We start from the raw sequence: 16926 nt of genomic DNA, 5'->3' as shown, positions 1-16926 counted from the left end.
CAGACCGCTCTGGGTTTTGATTGTCTTTAAACTGAAGGAAGGAACAGTTCCACCAGGAGGCACAATCATGGCTCCACTGAATTGGAAATTGAGACCGCCACCTGGCCATTTGGGGATCTTCATCACACACACACACACACACACACACACACACACACACACACGGAGAGGGTGTACGGGTGGAACCGAGGGTCCCCAAGGAGTACCTCCTACATCATCCTGCCCGATGGTAAATGTAGATGGAAGCGAGTTGTGATGCTTTACAGCTGGGATCACCAATGGCTCAGGCCCGCAAGGATGAAGACAGGTCAGTCCACCAGGCGAAGAATCCTGACCAGAGGAGACGCAGGCTGGAGGCCAGCGGAACGTGAAATAAGGAGTCAGAGGACAGAAGTCATAAACACCTTTCAGGAGTTTGCAACTGTTGCGAAAATAAAGAGTTCAGCCCCTGCTTGTGCTTTCTTGCTGGCCACTGGAGTTGCTGAGGATGAAATCATTAACCCCTCCCTCCTTTTCTTTTTCAGTAGGAATGACTGCAATGAAAAAATATTTTTCATATCTTTCCTTTTCCTTCCCCCCAATTTTTATAACAACAATTAAGTCAAAGTTATATTTATATCAAACTTTAATATGCACACAAATCGCCTGGGGATCTTAACCTGCTGAGAGTCCTGGGCCTGAGATTCTGCATTTCTGAAACACTTACGATGGTGTCAATGATACACTTCAATCAGGAAAATTTAAAAGACATGTTGGTGGTGGTGAAATGTGCCCTTTAATTCAGTTGTTAGATGCCCAGATGGACTCACTTGAGGAGAAATGGACAGCACCTTGAAAATCTTGGACTTGGATATTAACCATGACATGACATTAAGTCTGGAGGGGCCTGACCATGGAATATTGATACTCGTTTGGATGAATGGAAGGATGGTGTGTGTGAGTGTGTGTGTGTGTGTGTGTATGTACACATGCGAATTTGTGTGCACAGGGCAGCTAAGGTTGTAAGTTACTACGATCGACCATGGGCCAAGCTGGACCAATAAGATTCCTTCTTCTGGGAATCTAGAACTTGGAACCAAGAGACATTAGATTTGGCAGTTTTGATTCTGATTAATGACAAGGATCTGGTAAAGGTCCGTAAACTGTTAGTGCTACAGTCAGTCCTTAAAGCCTCCCTGATCATCCCCTTCCTTCAGGCTAGGAGGGTACAACATTTCCTTGAATCCTCTCAGGCACCCCACCCCACTATTTGTTTCCCCATCCACCCCATTTTCTTTGTTTTTTTAACCTAAGCTGGAGTTTGCCTTCAAAATAACACAAGTAACACAGAATTCTTTCTAGAAGTAGTAGCTTCCACCTGCTTCAGCAGAGAGGCAGTCTGCTCTGAACTCAGTCTCACTTCAAACCCGAGTGGCCAGGTAATTTTCAGGCTGATGCTCCACGTCAGACCCCCTTACACACAGCTTCTTATGCTCTACTGTGGCTCCCGTTTGCACTGAGCCAGTGCCAATCACCCTGTTTTCCTGGGATGACAACAGGGCCCAGGAAACACTTTAGAGGCCTTTCCCCTGCAGAAGCACACTACTCCCCTTTTTGCCTCTGAAGAACTTCTGCTGGACTTTTGAGACCCAACTGGGTCATCCAGTCCTCCAGACCCAACTCCCTCCCCTGGGGCTTCCTTATAAGTGCCCCTTGTAAAGAGCCCTCCCTGCTTAGGTCCCACCCACAAACACCCTGAGCTCCCTGAGGGCAGGGCCTGGCTTCTGCTTCTCTCTGTGCCCACTCGCTCTCCCCACTCCCCACCCTTATTAGCACAATGCTCGGGGACAGTAGTGCTCCCAGCTCAAGAGCAGCTCTCAGGGAAGGTGTGTTAAGTGATTTACAGCTTGAATGAATGGGCGTGTGTGTGTGTGTGTGTGTGTGTGTGTGTGTGTGAAGCCAAATAGGAGGGGAGATTTTCTTCAATTACCAGGAATTTACAATTGACCAAGGGCCCCTCTGGATGTCAGGCACGATGCTGGGCACTGGGGGGATGGGGAACGGGGGGCAGGACACAAGTGATGGAGTGTTCCGACCCCTCACGGACCACTCAGTCACCCCGAGGAGGTGGAACCCATCTCTCTCTTTCCTCCCCCTAAATGAACCAGTTCTCCAGTGATCCTACTTGCTTTTTTACCTCTCCCACGCTAAGCCCGGTCACGCGGGGCCTGAAGGAGGTGGACCCAGGCGCTCCCTTCCCCGCGTGCCGCACGGCGGGTCCTGCCTCTCCCGGCCGCCTTCGGAGCCCCCGCGGCTGCCGGAGCCGGGCGCCCACCGCCCCCACGCTGCGGGCCCGCGCCTGCCAAGGCTCGGCTGGCCCCGGCCTCAGCGCCGCTCCCCTCCCTGACACCAGGGGGCGCTGCCGCCCCACGACCGTCGCCATGGTCACCGCTGGCGGCGGAGTGGGGTTTACGTAAAGGACGCAGCGTCCCCCGGGGGGCGGAGGCGGCCTTCGCGCCGGCGCCGGCGCCCTGCGGAAGCGGCGTTAGTGAATCGGGGCCTTGGGGAGCCCAGGATGGAGGTGGCGGTCGCGGCGGCGGCGGGCCGAGCCCTGCGGAGGGCGGGAGGTAAGGGGGGCCGCGGGCGCGGTGCGAGCGACGCGACGGGCTGGGCAGTGTCCAGGGCGCGCGGTGGCCGGCCCGACGGGTCCGCTGGCGGCGGTGCGGCTGCCACGAGCGCCGGTGGCAGGTGTGAGATCCGTGGAGCTCCTGGCACCGGCGTGGGGATGGTGACACCCGTGGCACGGGCGTGGGCAGCGTGGGGCTGGCACGGGTGTCAGAAGACTCACCCCCACCTTGGTGTGGTGGTGGCCGCCCAGGTGGGAGGCGGGTGCAGCCCTCTGTGCAGGTCGGTGGTGGGCACCGCGCTAGGACTGGCTCGGGGTGTCAGTGGCAGTTGGTAGGCACGTGGCGGTTCTCCTGGCATGGGTGCTAGGGTGTTGGATGGTTCTGGCCTGACATGGTCTGGAATGATGGCACCTGGACTTGAAGAATCGGTGTCCTCAGCATGACAGGACTTTCTGGTGTGACTGCGAGAAATGGCCTTGGCACAGCGTGGTGCCGGAGGCTGCTTGGCCCCGGGAGGGGGGACTCCGTGGCTCCCAGACCCTGGTGGATGGGAAGGGTAAATGTCCATCCTGCCACTCTGGTGATGATGAGGGGCATGGCCTCTGTCACCAGGGCCCACTTTTAATGCCTCTTGGGTACACCGGCACTGAGGAAGGAGAAAGGCTGGGAGAAGGTTGGTGTCCTTTATTAATGGACATGAAAGAGCGATGCCAGGAGATGCTTCTACCACGAGGAACCCAACGGTGACCCAGATGGAAACCTGACCAGGTACTAGCATTGTCCTGGGCTCATGTATTCATCTAGCTTTGGAGAAGCAGGAAGAGGGGAATGGTTCTCAGCTGCGATCACTATACTTGAACATGTGTCAAGAGAAATGTGCAGGACTGAGAGGTGACCGTGTCAGAGCACTGGGAGAGGTGGGGCACCGTCTGTCTGTACTCTCCAGGCCCTGTCTTCACTTTGGGTTGATGCTTCACTCCAGGGTAGCTGGGAGTTGCTTCTCTTCTTTGATGCTTGGGAGCCTTTGAGTCCAGAGGATCATTGTAGGGGGGGGTTACTTGAAAGATGAATCTGCAGCCACTGGGAGTGTGTCAGGATTGCGTCTGCTCCCACCAGTCTTTTGGGAAGCATTGGGTGAGGGTCTCACTCTGCGCCGCGTGGTGTCTACCTCGCAGAGGGGCAATTTAGAGTTCCAGGGAAGTCTTCGGATGTGGGGGGCATCTTTAGGACTTTGGGGATCTCTGGGGGCAGTGGAAACGGGGTAGAAGAATAAAGGGGGTGAACTTGGGCTGGGCCTGGGGAAGGCCTTTAGTAGGAGTCCAGAAGAACAATGTGGAGGGTATGGGAGACTAGGGTGGTGGATGGCATCTCGTTTGCCAAAAGGTGGGTGCTTGGAGATGCCACTGAGATCCCTTAAAGCTGGCGTGTCGTCCTGGTGCACAGGGAGCCAGAAGACTTACACTCCAGTCTTAGCTGTGTGACCTTGGGCAGGTGACTACCTCTCAGATCCATGTCACCAAGTGGTCACAGAGCAGGAAAGGAGATGGTGCACATGGAAACAAACGCTCTGTAAACAGTGAAAGGCTGTACAAAGGTCAGAGATTCTCATCAGGTAGAGAGACCAGGGTGGGAGGCCATGGAAGTGGAGGCCTGGAATGTGCTGGGGAGAAGGCAGCCGGAAGATCGAGAGCCTGTCACAGGGAATTAGAGGCCCTGAGTGTCAAGGCTCCTGGTGGGGGGAAAAGTGGGATCTGTTGACACTGTGAGTCAGCTGCTGAGCTGGAACCAGGCCCCAGGTCTCCCGAGGACGGTCCCGAGCGGGTGGCCAGAGCAACTGTGTTGTCCTGCAGGAGCGGCCCGAGCGCGAGGAAGCCCTCGCTTGCCCTGCAGACACGCCTCATGGTCGCACAGGGTTGGGAGGTGTATGTGGCTGACGGATCTGGGGGGCTCGTGTGGCGGGGAGACTTGGAAAGGTGTGTGTTTTCTCTTGAGAATTTCCTTTGGCTCCGGGTTCTGAGGATGGGGGTGGGGAGCAGTCGCATCAGCGTTTTTGGGGCTGTGGCCTGAGGAAAGCAAAGTGGGTCAGAGCCACCAGAGTGGACGCAGGGCTGGGTGGTCCTGCCAGAGAGGTTGGGGCTGCGTGACAGGAGGTCTGCGGGCAGTGGCGGGTGCTAGCGGACCCGGGGGCAAGGAGAAGGGGCGATGAGCACCCTCCAAGGGGTCCTCGAGGGCGGATGGGTGTGGCACAGATTCCCCAGGACGTCTCACCCCGCATGGCCCCGCTTCTGTCCGAAGGGCCTTCCCACATGGGGAAGGTGAGGGTGGCTGCAAATTGCTTTGCTTTCTGCCTCCAGGGGCCTAGTTCCTGACAACAGGCTGAATTATAGACCCCATGAGCTCAGGCCAACTTCTCCAGCACTCCGTGTGAGGGTCTGTTTTAGCCAGCAACCCATTCTACCGGCTTGCTCCCCGAGGCAGAAGGGTTTTGCCCCACGTCCAGGCTGCAGTGTCAAGCCTCGTGGGTAGAAGAAGGACACAGCTCCGCCAGACCCAGGGTGGTGAGCTGACTTTTCCATGCCGTGGGACTCACCCTGGCGCAGTGGCTGCTGCCTGGGCCCCGGCAAGGGCTTCCGGGACCATTCCTTCCCAGGTTGGTGGGAGGGGTCCGAGGCCTGTCCCACATGCTCCCGGCAGCGCCCTTCTCTGCCTCCCTGGGAGTTGCCCACACTTCAGCTCCTGCTTGGAGAGCTCTCCACGGTGGAAGCCCGTTAAGAGGCAGCCTGGAGCCTCCCCGTTGTGAATGTTGAGCATTCACGTCCCCTCAGCTCACCCTCCACACCTTGGCCCGTTTGTTCTGATTTGTGGCTCAGCCTTATGGTCTTGGGCTTCGGGAGCCCTTTGCAGCCACCCCTTGCCATCTGCTTGGGATGCTGGGACTCTGCACAGCAGGGCTGGGTGGCAGGCGGGGCAGATAGGAGACGAGGAGGAGTTGGCCTCCGTTCCCCAAAAGCAGAGCTGAGCTTTCTTCCGAGGCTTCAGGGTTTGAGCCAGCAGGGAGCCCAGCCAGGTCACCACCCCTGGTCCTTAGGCACAGATGCTGCTTTTGAGCAGACTCCAGCTGGGGCAGGGGGCTAGTCCCATAGGAGTGGACATCAAGGGCCGAGATGTTTTCAACTCTGGTCCTCAGTCCTGTTCCCATTGCTTTGTCCATGTTTCTCCAAAAGTTGCTTAAGTCAGTTCCTGGCAACCTTCATTCCTCAGCTGCCTCATAAATCATGGTGCCTGGCTGCCCTGCTTCAGGGGTGCCAGGGAATCGGGCATCTCTGGACAGAGGATTCTGGACCAGAGCTGAGAGTGCCAGGCCAGCCGGCCACAGCTGAAGGCAGCGCCTGTCGCTGGAAGCCACTCCTCCCCCAGCCCTCCTGCCAGGGACCAGAGGGGGACCTCAGGGTTTAATCACCTGTTGGCCCAGCGCTCCACCGGAGTTCAGCTTCTCACTGGGATCGCTTTACATTACGCGCTAGTGGACCAAGCAAGTAGCGCTGGGGGAAACATCAATGAGCATGTGGTCAGGGGAAGATAAATCTTTTAGAACCGCGGAGCCCGGGACATTGCAGGATGTGGTTACCTCCCCAGCGGGCAAGGCTGAAAATGGTTTATCTTGATTTTCTTTTCTCCTCTCTGACTTTGGCTGGGCTGGATCTCTCTGGGGTGGACCGGGGAGTGTGTGTGTAGGTGAGGAAGACCCAGGAGACCGCCCGGACCACCCCCCTCTCCCCGACCTTGGCCGCGGAGGGAGCAGTCCAGGAGATGAGGTGCAGGGGAGTGCTGTGGCCACAGGTGAGGGTGTTTGGCAGGAACGCCCAAGCCCTCCCCACGCTGGTGGTTGAGATGAGCAGGGGTGGGGCTGTTTCCGAGGCAGGGCGGTCCAGGGATTGCACATGTGTGTAGCCGCGTGTGCCCGGAGCTTTCCGTGGGAAGTGAGGGCTGAGGGGGCGGTGTGGGAACTTGTGGGCTCCTGTGTCTGGCTGGCCTGGTGTCAGTGGGTGTGAGGAGCGGGGCGTTGCTGGGTTCCATGGAGCAGGAGAGAACAGTGGGAGCGGGGCGGGGGGTGGGCGCCTTCCAGCTGGGGGGGGCCCATGTCTCTGGTTGTGATTCCTACGGAAGGAGCCTTTCTGCTTTCTCGGTATTCCTTAGAAGGAAGCCCAGGATGGAGGTGTGGCTCTCCAACGCCCATATGTGCTTCCTCATGCCTGCTTCTGTGCTCCTCCTCAAGCCCCCCTGGAAGTCAGCTGGACATAGTCCACTCGGATGACAGAAGGTAGCATGGTAGCCACGGGCATTAAGACTTGGGGCTCTGTGGTCAGACAGACCCGGATTTGAATCCTGGTACCTCTCTATACCTCAGTTTCGTCATCTGTAAGATGGGGACAGTAAAACCTCCAACCAGGGTGGTTGTAAGAATTCCACGACCTAATAATGTCTGGCGAGTGGAAAGATCGTGATGAAAGCAAGAACACACACACACACACACACACACAGGTATTTTTGCTCTCATAGTCAGAATGTTTTCTACAGAAAAGCAGTTACATCATGATCTGCATTATGTTAGTACCAAGGAAGATGTAATAGGTCATGACCTTTTTCTTGATAAGGAGAAGTTAGCTCCACCCAATCCTTGGCTTGGATAGAATCTTGCTTATCTGTCAACAGAATCCTACACAGGAATAATGTCTTGACCCCTGGGGACGGTTTCCACTTGGAATTCATCAGAAGTCCTTTCTTGAGCACCTGCAGGGGTTTGGGCTCGGTGAGGCCATGGAGATGAATTGGGCATACGAGCCTGTAAGGTATAGACTCTGCCCTCCAGGTATTCGAAGTCTATCGAGAAGCTACGCGACGGACGTAAAGGTCTGTGCCACAGTTCCAGGAGAGGGGCCCCTATAGGCCAAAGGAGGTTGAGCAGCTTGAACGAGGGAGGTCAGCAGAGACTTGGGTGGTGATGGCCTTTAATCTGGGCTATCCAGGTGATGGTAGAGGAAGTGGCGGCAATGGGGGATGTGGCCGGGAACGTGAGGTGCTGGCGTGTTGTGGTCCGGCTTGAGCGCAGGGCACATGGAATGGAAGCAGCGAAAGCGAGGTTCACAAAGTGACTTGGAGCTGGGTCCCCGGGGGCGTGACAGCAGGGTTGGGTCTGTGGAAAACACGGGCAGCCACTGAAGTGTTCTGAGCAAGAGGGTAGTGGCAGGCATCTCCATGGGCGTCACCTCCATCGGCATCTGGCAGCAGGTGCCGGGAGTAGGGAGGCCGGCGGGCGCTAGGGCAGTTCCCAGGTGCGGAGGGCCCTGGGGAGGAAGGGGGAAGGGCCAGCCTGCCTGTATGGAGGGGAGGTAGAAGCCAAAAGATCTGTCCGTTTGGTCAGTAAGGGGTGGGCCCGGGGAAGGGCCAGGAGGCCAGGCCCAGGATCAGAACTTTCTGTTGTCTTGATTCCTGTCTGTTCCCTCCTGGGAGTCTGAGGAGAGGCTCTCAGGGACCCCTGTGAGGCTGGTTGTTCTGCCTGCAAGGCTGCTCTCATCCCTGAGGACCCATCGAGGGGGTTCCAGCGTTCCTGGCATTTATTTCCAGGCGTTTGATCATTTTCTCACCAGATTACCCCTTGAAATTTTGCCTGCCTGAGTTCAGCCCAGAAGGTTACTATTCTGGGAAGTTTCATCAAAACCCTTGCAGCGTTTGAGAGTTCTCTGAGCTGGGGGGCAGGTGGGAGGAGAACAGAGCTTGTCTTCACCTGTGTTTTAGGGGCCACCAGTTCCAGTACCAGGAGATGCTCCTGGCCATGGAGCCTGCCGGGCAGGGGGCTGGGGACGCTTCTAATCCATCCCAAAAAAGCCTCTTGTCGTTGCCTCTCCTGGAGCCATTTAATTAATTTATGATTGATGTTCCTAGACTTACTTGAGGTTCATTTATTATCGATGTGCCTTCATTATATACAGGGTGGGGTGAGTGCTGTGGGGCTGCTTCTCTGGCCCTTACCCCCCTCGCTGCTGGGGACAGAGCCCTGCACTCGGCTTTTGTCCGACTCTCTCAGGTTTGGGGGTCCGAGCAGACCCCAGGGCTTCTGTCTCCGGGAGGCTTTGCTCAGACACAACGTAACAGTAATAATACCGGTTTCCTTTTTGTGAGCTTGGGGGAACTAATCCGACACGGTGCATTCTCGCTCACTCCATCTCTCCGACCCCCAGGCTTACAGGAGGCTCAGGGAGGACACATGGCAGGTAGAAGGGGAGCCAGGTGTGAGCCCAGGACCCTCACCTCCCCTCTCCAAACCCTGCCTCTCCTTCGGGCCCCACATGGGTCGTTCCCCAATCAAGCCTTTCTTCTGCTCTCCTGAACTCCAGCTCTGGCCTAGCTAACATTAGGGCCCGTAGCCCCAGCCCCCCCCACCCCATATGTCCCTCTCCCTAATCCATGGCCTCATTGAAGACTAACAATAAGGGCCGGATAGCACTTCCTGAGCAAAGATGCCAGGCGCCGTGCTAAGCACTTTTCATGCATTAGCTCATTTAATCTTCATGACCACCCCAAGGAGCAGGTGATGTTAACCCATTCTGTAGATGAGGTTTAGAAATGTGCTCTGGGCACTCAGCTAATAGATGGCAGAACCAGGATTTGGACCCCGGCAGCCTTGAGATCCAGGGCGCTCACTGATTCTCTCCCTGCACTCCCTCTCTCTCCATCCATCTCCTTGGGCCTGTTTATCAAACATCTGTATGTTTATCCAGTGGCCACATCCTCCTTCTCACATCTGGCCTGAAGTGTTGGCCTGCAAGGGGGGGGGGGGGCCCGTCCTTTGCTTTGGGAATCGGGAGTGCACACTCAAGTGGGATGGGTGATTTTAGGAAGACAGCAAGGCATGTGGAGGGTACTGGGCCTGGATTCTGCTCCTGACCCAGCTGGGCAACGTCAGATGAGTCAGCAGCCTCTCTGAGCCTCAATTGCCCTGTTTGTATATCAGCAACAGTGGTATTTATTCTCTCCCTCGCTGGCTGTGCCCATGGTCAGAGGTGATGAGGCATAGGAAAGATGCTGTACTGATCAGGGGTTAGATTGCTTGTGCGTGAGTTCTAAGAGCTGGCATGAAGGCCAGGAATGCTTAAGGCTGGACGCAGAAACCCAGGCCAGGGGATCTGTACCCACCTTCTGAGCCACCCTGGATGGGCTGATGCACTCCGTGGCTTGCCAGCTGGCAAGGACTTACTCGAGGACCCTGCGTGGCCAAGAGCTGGGCAGGAGGTCCCTCCAGTGGGGGCCAGGCCACAGTCTGGTGTCCCAGTTGGCTGAGTAGTCCCTGGGTCCCTGGAGGTGGTCCCTCACGCACTGGGTGCTTGGGTTGTGTGCAAGGGCATGGGGCCCTCCTGGTGGCCCTGGGCCCCACTACCCTCTCACCTGGGCAGCCTGCCTAGGTCGGTTCAGGCTAGGTTTAGTGAGGAAGGAGGATAGCTTGCCAAGCAGCTCCTGGACCCCCCCTCACCCCTCAAAATATGCGGAAAGCCCGGTGAAGAGGTGAGCCCGGCGTCTGTTCCGGAAAGCCGTGAGGCTGGCCGCCTCCCGATGGCAGGGTTCCCGGGGCGTTGGCTAGGCGTCCGCTGCTTTCTCGTCAGCCTGGGGAACACGGCGCGGGCTGCCAGGGGCCCCCGGGGCCCGGAGAGGCGGGCAGAGGTCTGAGACAGTGGGTCGGGGTGAGGCAGGCCTGGCATTGCTGTTGGGAGTCTGTGGCCGGACTGCTGTTAGGGGACGTTCTGCTGCGCTTCCCGTTTTGGACTCCCGTCGCCGGGCTCGCCCTTCAGCCAACTCCCACCTCATCCCAGGGCCCACGCTGCCCTGGCACGGCCGGTCCCCTGCAGCTTCGGGCCGGCTGCAGAATCTGGCAGCGGAGGGGGGCTGTCCCGGCCCGTCCCAGGCACCCCGCGGGGGGTGGTCTCCCAGTCCACACCTGCCCGCCTCACCCCTCAGGACCACTGGTCTCTGAGACCATGCCACCCTTCGATTCCTTTGATTATCCACCTCTGATTTGTTCTCTCTCTCTCTCTCTCTCTCTCTCTATAAATTTAGCATAGCATAGGCCTGCAAGCATGGACTTTAGCATAAAGATGGAGCTTTTTTTGAGTCCACTACTGCTCGGGCAGGTCACTGGACCTCTGAGCCTCAGTTTCTTCATGTCGAAAATGGGGGCTCTAATGGAATATGGCACATGGGGTTGCTGCCGGGATCCAGTGAGATACCACTTTGGAAGTTCTGCCCGGTGCCAAGAACATCATATGTACTCAATAAATGTTACCTGCCGTTATTAATTATCGTGATTATTTCGGCTCTTCTCGGTCAACCCAGGTGGTCGCTCAGCCGAGAGGACCCTCCCTTTGCTGAGGCTGCTCCCTTTCTCCTCTGCAGCCAGGCAACCCTAGCATGGCTCCTGAGATGCAGGCCGGCCCCTGGGGCTTCCTCCTCTCCCCTCCCACTTCTGGGCCACTTCCCAGGGCCTGGCAGTGTCCCACCTTCCCTCTGGCATCTTACCCTATTCCTGCCTCAACCCTCTTTTAGGCTGGCCCCCATTTCCCCACCCTTCCCCTTTCCTTTCGTTCCTCTCCTGGTTCGTTTCCTTCCCCTTCGCATCTCTTCCTTCTGACTGCTTTTCTTGGTACATCTTTTCCTGTCCCGAGGCCTCTGGGGAAAGCCAGTGTCTTTCCTCAGAGACCCTCCGCCTCTTGTGCAGAGTGGTGGCCTCTCAGCCCCTGCAGTTGCACTCGGCTGTGGGAAGCTGGCCTGGGGGTCAGATTGTGCATCCTGAGGGTGGGGGTCACGACTTGGCCCCTCAGCCAAGAACACTGGCAACCTTGACAAATCCAGACTCCCACAGCGCCCACCTCCAGCCCTGGGAGCCTGCCGGGAGGACAGCCACTCCAGGGGCTGCAGAAGGAGGCCCCTGCTGCCAAGGGGAGGGGGCGGGCACCCATGGTGAGCCCACAGTGTGGGGGCCCCAGAGCCCCAACCGAGGCTGGAGGTTCCAGTCACAGCAAATCCTCTTGGGTTCTAAGGACACGCAGAAGGAGAAGGCCGGAGACAACCCCCGCTTCCTGGAGCCAGAAAACCAGCCACATCTGGAGTCTCTTTCCTTCTGGGAAGTCAAGGAATTTGTCTCAAGAGGTTGCTTCAGTTTCATACCTTTGAAAAGAACTTGGTCTTCCTCCACCTCCTTCCCTGGGACGGGGGCCAGGCTGTGGAGAATTGTTTTCCCCCTCTGTCTGGACAGAACCCGGTTCTTTCCAGGACATTTGTCAAGCACCTGCTGCATGTTAAGTTTGTGCCTGGAGCTGAGAATGATAAAAGTTCTCATGTCGTCCTCAGGGAGTTCCCAGGTTGGGGACTGACCTATAACAGGACAGATGTAACAACAGCAACGTGAGCACGCACTTCCTGGCCTGTCCTCTGCCAAGCGCGGTAATGAGTGCTTTACGTGTAGTAGTTCATTGAATGCAAAGAACAGTGACAGTGGGCAGTGCCCACCCACCCCTCGGAAGGACGCTCTCGTATTTCACAGCAGAGGGGCGGGTCCAAGACCTCAGCTTTCTTAGAGAATTGAAGGGACCCGCTAAAGGCCATAAATTTGCTGCTGGCAGATTGGGACCCAGACCCTCATTTGTCTGGGCCCTGTTCTCGGGGTGTTCCTTCTTGCTCTCCCCCCTTGCATCGGGTTTAGGGACCCTCTGAGCCATGGGAAGAGCGGGCTCCTACAAAAGGAAGGCTCCCTTTGGCCACCCTATTGCTGGGAGAGCGGCCTCGCCCACCGCCAGGAGGCCCTGTCATTCCCCACATGTAGGCCGTCGGTGGCTTGCAGCCACCTACCTCCTCAGACCCCGCACCTCTCCGGCCTCGGCAGGCGGCTTTCAAGCACACACAGGATTGTTCCTCTCACCCTGCATGCCCCCTGCCAGTAACGCTGAGCCCTTGCAGATTGTTCTCCATGCTGCCTCCCTGCTCTCCCGTATGGTTCGATTAACGGGTTCATGGAGGGCCCCTGTTCTCTGGAGCTGCCTTCTCCACTTCTTGGCCCCTTTCGAGAGCCTGGCCCCCTCCCTTCGCCAGGTGAACCCTATTCAGCAGGCTTCCGGCAGTGGTGACTAAGCCAGGCACCGAGCCCACCACCTGCTCAGTACTTTATAAAAGTTTAACCTAATGGTGTAACCAACTCCCATCATAAAGCAGCTGGAGCAGTGCATCCTGGGATGTATAAATTAGAGGAGCCCTCTGAAGTTGTAATTGGAAATGGCAGCAACTGGAAGGTTGAAAGAGGCCAGCCTCGTTGGGCTGAGCACAGCTATTCTCTACTTCCTTTCAAAAGGCACACAGAACTGAGCCTGGCTGTGAAAAAAGAACGTCCTCAGACCAGACCGAGTTCCTGGTTCCTCCGCCCCACTTCCCATTTCCTGCCCCCCGACTGTGTCTGCAGAGCCTGTGGGCTTTGGAGGCGGGACCCCCACCCAGGCGCTGTGCTCAGGCTCTGTGCCGCAGACCGAGTGAGCCAGGGGCCGGGAGGGACTGTAACTCGGGCACGGCTCATGGCCTGGGCCCCGGGCTCACCGTTTCCCAGTCTCCCAGGTCCCCTCTACAAAGTGGAGAGCTCGAGCCCACCTGGGTGGTGGGTTTTCAGCCGGGGAGTCCCCGGGAGTGTTGGGGTGTGGGGTTAGGAGCTCAGGCTCTGAATCTGGGCCATCTCCTTCCTGCTGCAGCTCCGGCTCGTGGTACCTGTGAGACCTTAACCAAGTCATGTAACCTCTCAGCTGCACCTGTAAAATCAGGGGACTCGTTGACCTACTTCTGAGGCGTGTCAGGAGGATGATGTGGGATGCTCCTTGTTAACGACTCAGCATGGTGCTGCCTTTAATGGGCACACGGATCACCTAGGGAGTTTGCAAATGCAGATCCCTGCGGAGGCTGGCTGGGGTCCCAGATCTGCTCCTAGTGATGTGGCTCACGGACCACACCTTGAATGGCCAGGACATGGTGTTTGACCCATAGAAGTGCTTCGTGAGAGCTAGCTGGGATTATCCGCCCAGGAGAAGTGCCCGTCGCCTGCACCTGCTGCCCTCTTGGCTTTAGTTCAGCGCTCCTGAGTGTGGCCCGTGGGCCAGCAGCAGCACCTGGGAACAGGTTAGAGACACAGAATCTGTGCCCCGTCCCCCAACCCCGGCTCAGAATCTCTGGGGGTGGAGCCTGGGGACCCATGGTTTAACCAGTGCTCCTTGTGTTCACTGCAGTCAGGGAGGTACTGCTGGGCCTCACCCTCTAGAGCAGGGCTTCTCTGAGTGCAGGCTGGTTAACCCGAGCCTCAGAATCTCCCAGGGATGGCCATGGTGGGGCTTGCTCCAAATATAGGTCCCTAGGCCCTACCCCAGACCAGTGGATTCAGAATTTCTGGGTGGAGCCTGGGAATCTGCATTTATCCATCTCCTCACTACCATTCCAGCTGAGAGTCACTGGGACTCACTGTGGAGAAGAGCAGGGCCCCCACCCCCGACCCCTCCCCACGTTGTGCAGGAGGCTTTGCCTCTGCTGGTGGTGGGGTGTGGGAAAGGAGCGCTAGGTGGGGGCCAGGAGCCTGTCCCACCTGGGGGGCTGCAGCTGCTCTGCCTTGGGCCCAGCTGTGGGGTTTTCTCACAGTGAGAAGAGGGGAACAACCACCTGTGGGGAATTGGGCGAATGAACTCGTGTACACCAGGACATGGTCTACTCTACAACGATGAGGGAAGATTGGGCCAGAACAGTATTTAATGAGGAGAAATGCTCACCTTCTCTACTCAGTGGAAAAAAGCGGTAGGTACAGAATGATCCCATATTTGGACAGAGGAAAGACTAGACGGATGTTAATAGTTAATCATTTTCCTAGGAGGATCATGGTGACTTCTGTTTCTCTCCTTCTATTTTTTATTTCTGTGTTCTATAGCGAACATGTATTTGGTAATAAGAAGAAAAAAGTAGACACAGATAAGCATGGGTGGCCCAGGGTCCTTGGGTCACCTTTCCCAGTGAAAGGCTAAGACTCCCAAGACAGTGCTCCTTCCACTTGACCTACCTGCTGGGGTGACCTTCACCACGGTCCCCCTCACCTCCAGGCTGTGACCTCATCCCCTCTTCCCCTGCCCAGTCCTTCACACTGTTTTTCCCACCTTTTTTTACTTCCTCTTTGCTTTGAGTCTTCCCTGGCAGGGGCGGAGAACATTTCATGTAAGGGGAGCCGGGAGGGGAGAGTGGAGGGGTGGGAGCACCCCCCCCCATCCTGCAAGCCTCTGGCAGAGTTCACTTTTCATCAGGGGGCCACCTAGGCAGGCACCTAAACCTCTGTTCCAGAGTCTGGCACATAGGATGTGTTTGGGAAGTCATGGTTGAACGGAAGTTTGGATGCAGCCGGGGACTGGACAAGACGCATAGCTGTGCTGACCTTGGGCACGTCAGCATGCTTCTCTGGGCTTAGGGTTTTCGTCTCTAAGATTCGCAGAGGCTTGAGCTCTGCTTCCCCCCAGGCCCTTCCAGCTCCAACTTGCGGGGAGTCATGTACCTTCCCACTCCTGCCCCCTTGCCTGGTTTTCTAAGCAAGTTGTGCTGTCCAAGAAGACCCCACCTGTCTGTCCCAGCGGCCCTGGGAGGGTGTGTGCAGAAGCAGCTGCTCAGGGCTGGGCCTCCAGCCAAGGGCGGCGGGAGGGAGGGGACCCGTGGTGCTGGGAAAGAGAGTAGGCCTCAGAGCCAGAGGACACCGGACAGTCCCGAATCCGCTACTGGTCCCTCGTGAGCCCCGGGCAGCCTCTGTGCCGTCTGTGGGTCAGGTGTCTGCAGTCCAGCTCTCCTGGCCAGAGCTGCCTTTATCCCAGTCCCCCTGGGCGGCTTGGCGGCCGAAACCCCGCTTCCATCAGGCCCCAGCTGCCCGAAGTCTCTGGCCCTTTCAGCTGTTTTCCAGTGAGTGGCTCAGGGAGGAGGGAGGGTGGGAGAAATCCATTCAAGCCATTTGTTTTAAAGACATTTAAGTAAACCCATGGGATTTGTGTGGCCACATCTTTTCAGTCTTCTTTCAAAGAAATGGATGGGTTTCTGGGACTCTCCCAGCACCGGCTTCCCTGCCCAGCAAGTGCAAGAGGCCCGGGCTTCAGGAGGAATCATGGAGAGGGGAAGCCCAGCCAGGGTGGGAGGAGCAAAGGGGTGGGGGTGGGGAGGCGGGGGGCAACCTGAACTTGAGCTTCATTTCCCCAGCTGTGGAGGGGCTCCTGTCCAGGTAACGCCAAGGGTGTGCCTGCCCTTTGCACCCTCCCTGGCCCAGGGAGCCTGTAGAAATCAGCTTTGCCAGCAACCCAGGGGCAGGAGTTGGGAGCTAATGGTGGTGCTCGGCACACAGCCCTGCAAGGGCAGAGGTGAGGGAGGCAGGGCTCTGTGCTGGCTGGGGTCTGGCCCAGGAATAAGGTGCATTTGCCTCTGGGGTTCTGGGAGGCTTTCTATGGGGCAGGAGAGAACAAGCGAGCCTTACTTTCCTGCCTTTTTCTTCCTGGCGGTGATCTGTTCAGCCTCCAGCACCTCTGGGAAGCTTTCTCTGTCCACCGTGGGCTGATAGGTGTCCCCACTGTGGGGTCCCCAGCATCATAGCTTCATGGCCTCTGGCCTACGTGTGGGTTTCCTTCTGCACTGTGAGCTCCTCGGGGATAGGGCTTGCCACCTCCATGTTCTGATCCCCAGAAGCTCCTTCTTTTTTTTTTTTTTTTTTTAGATTATTTATTTGAGAGAGAAAGAGCATGTGCGTAGTGGGGGGAGGAGCAGAGGGAGAGGGACAAGCAGACCTGTGCTGAACACAAAGCCCAAAGTGGGGCTCCATCCCACGACCCCGAGATCATGACGGAGCCGAAACCAAGAGTCAGATGCCCAACCGACTGAGCCACCCAGGTGGCTCCCAGAAGCTCCTTCTTAAGGTCCCATTGAGTGGATCTGAAGCCCCATCTGGCAGTCCCCAGGCCCCGGGTCTGGTCTCCTGCCCTGGTCTCGGAGCCTACTGAGGCAGTGTGTGGCGGGGGGCATGCTCAGAACATCACTCTCCCCTCACTCTCCTCTCCTATGCCTTGGCCAGGAGTCAGGCTGGAAGGGAATGGGGTAATGGGGTGGACAGTGAGGCACTGGCCAGAATCTGCCGCAGGACAGACAGAGCCTGCAGCTGCCCCAGGCGGGATCTCGCAGACCCCCTCCCCTGCGCGCTCAGCCCGCAGCAATGAAGTGGCCGCTAACACCAACCGGT

The 16926-nt window shown here is 57.4% G+C and overlaps 1 protein-coding gene across 4 annotated transcripts in view; it reads left to right on the top strand.

Annotated features, from left to right (window-relative positions):
• The first annotated feature begins 2470 nt into the window (after positions 1-2470).
• DAGLA (diacylglycerol lipase alpha) overlaps positions 2471-16926 on the top strand; it is a 61999-nt gene continuing 47543 nt past the window's right edge. The window contains exons 1-3 of one of the 4 annotated variants that reach the window (XM_081798002.1): positions 2483-2606; positions 13388-13808; positions 14319-14471. The gene's annotated coding sequence lies outside the window, so the exon portion shown is untranslated. Of the gene's footprint in view, positions 2607-13387; positions 13809-14114; positions 14472-16926 lie in introns of those variants that run through there. The other 3 variants (XM_081798003.1, XM_081798006.1, XM_081798004.1) reach the window with 3 other exon arrangements.

Source organism: Leptonychotes weddellii, chromosome 11 (genome assembly GCF_054177405.1).
Source record: "Leptonychotes weddellii isolate Sample4059 chromosome 11, ASM5417740v2, whole genome shotgun sequence".
In the NCBI taxonomy this organism is placed as follows: domain Eukaryota; kingdom Metazoa; phylum Chordata; class Mammalia; order Carnivora; family Phocidae; genus Leptonychotes; species Leptonychotes weddellii.
The sequence above is the reverse complement of the archived record's forward strand: the minus strand, read 5'-3'. Positions and strand labels throughout refer to the sequence as shown.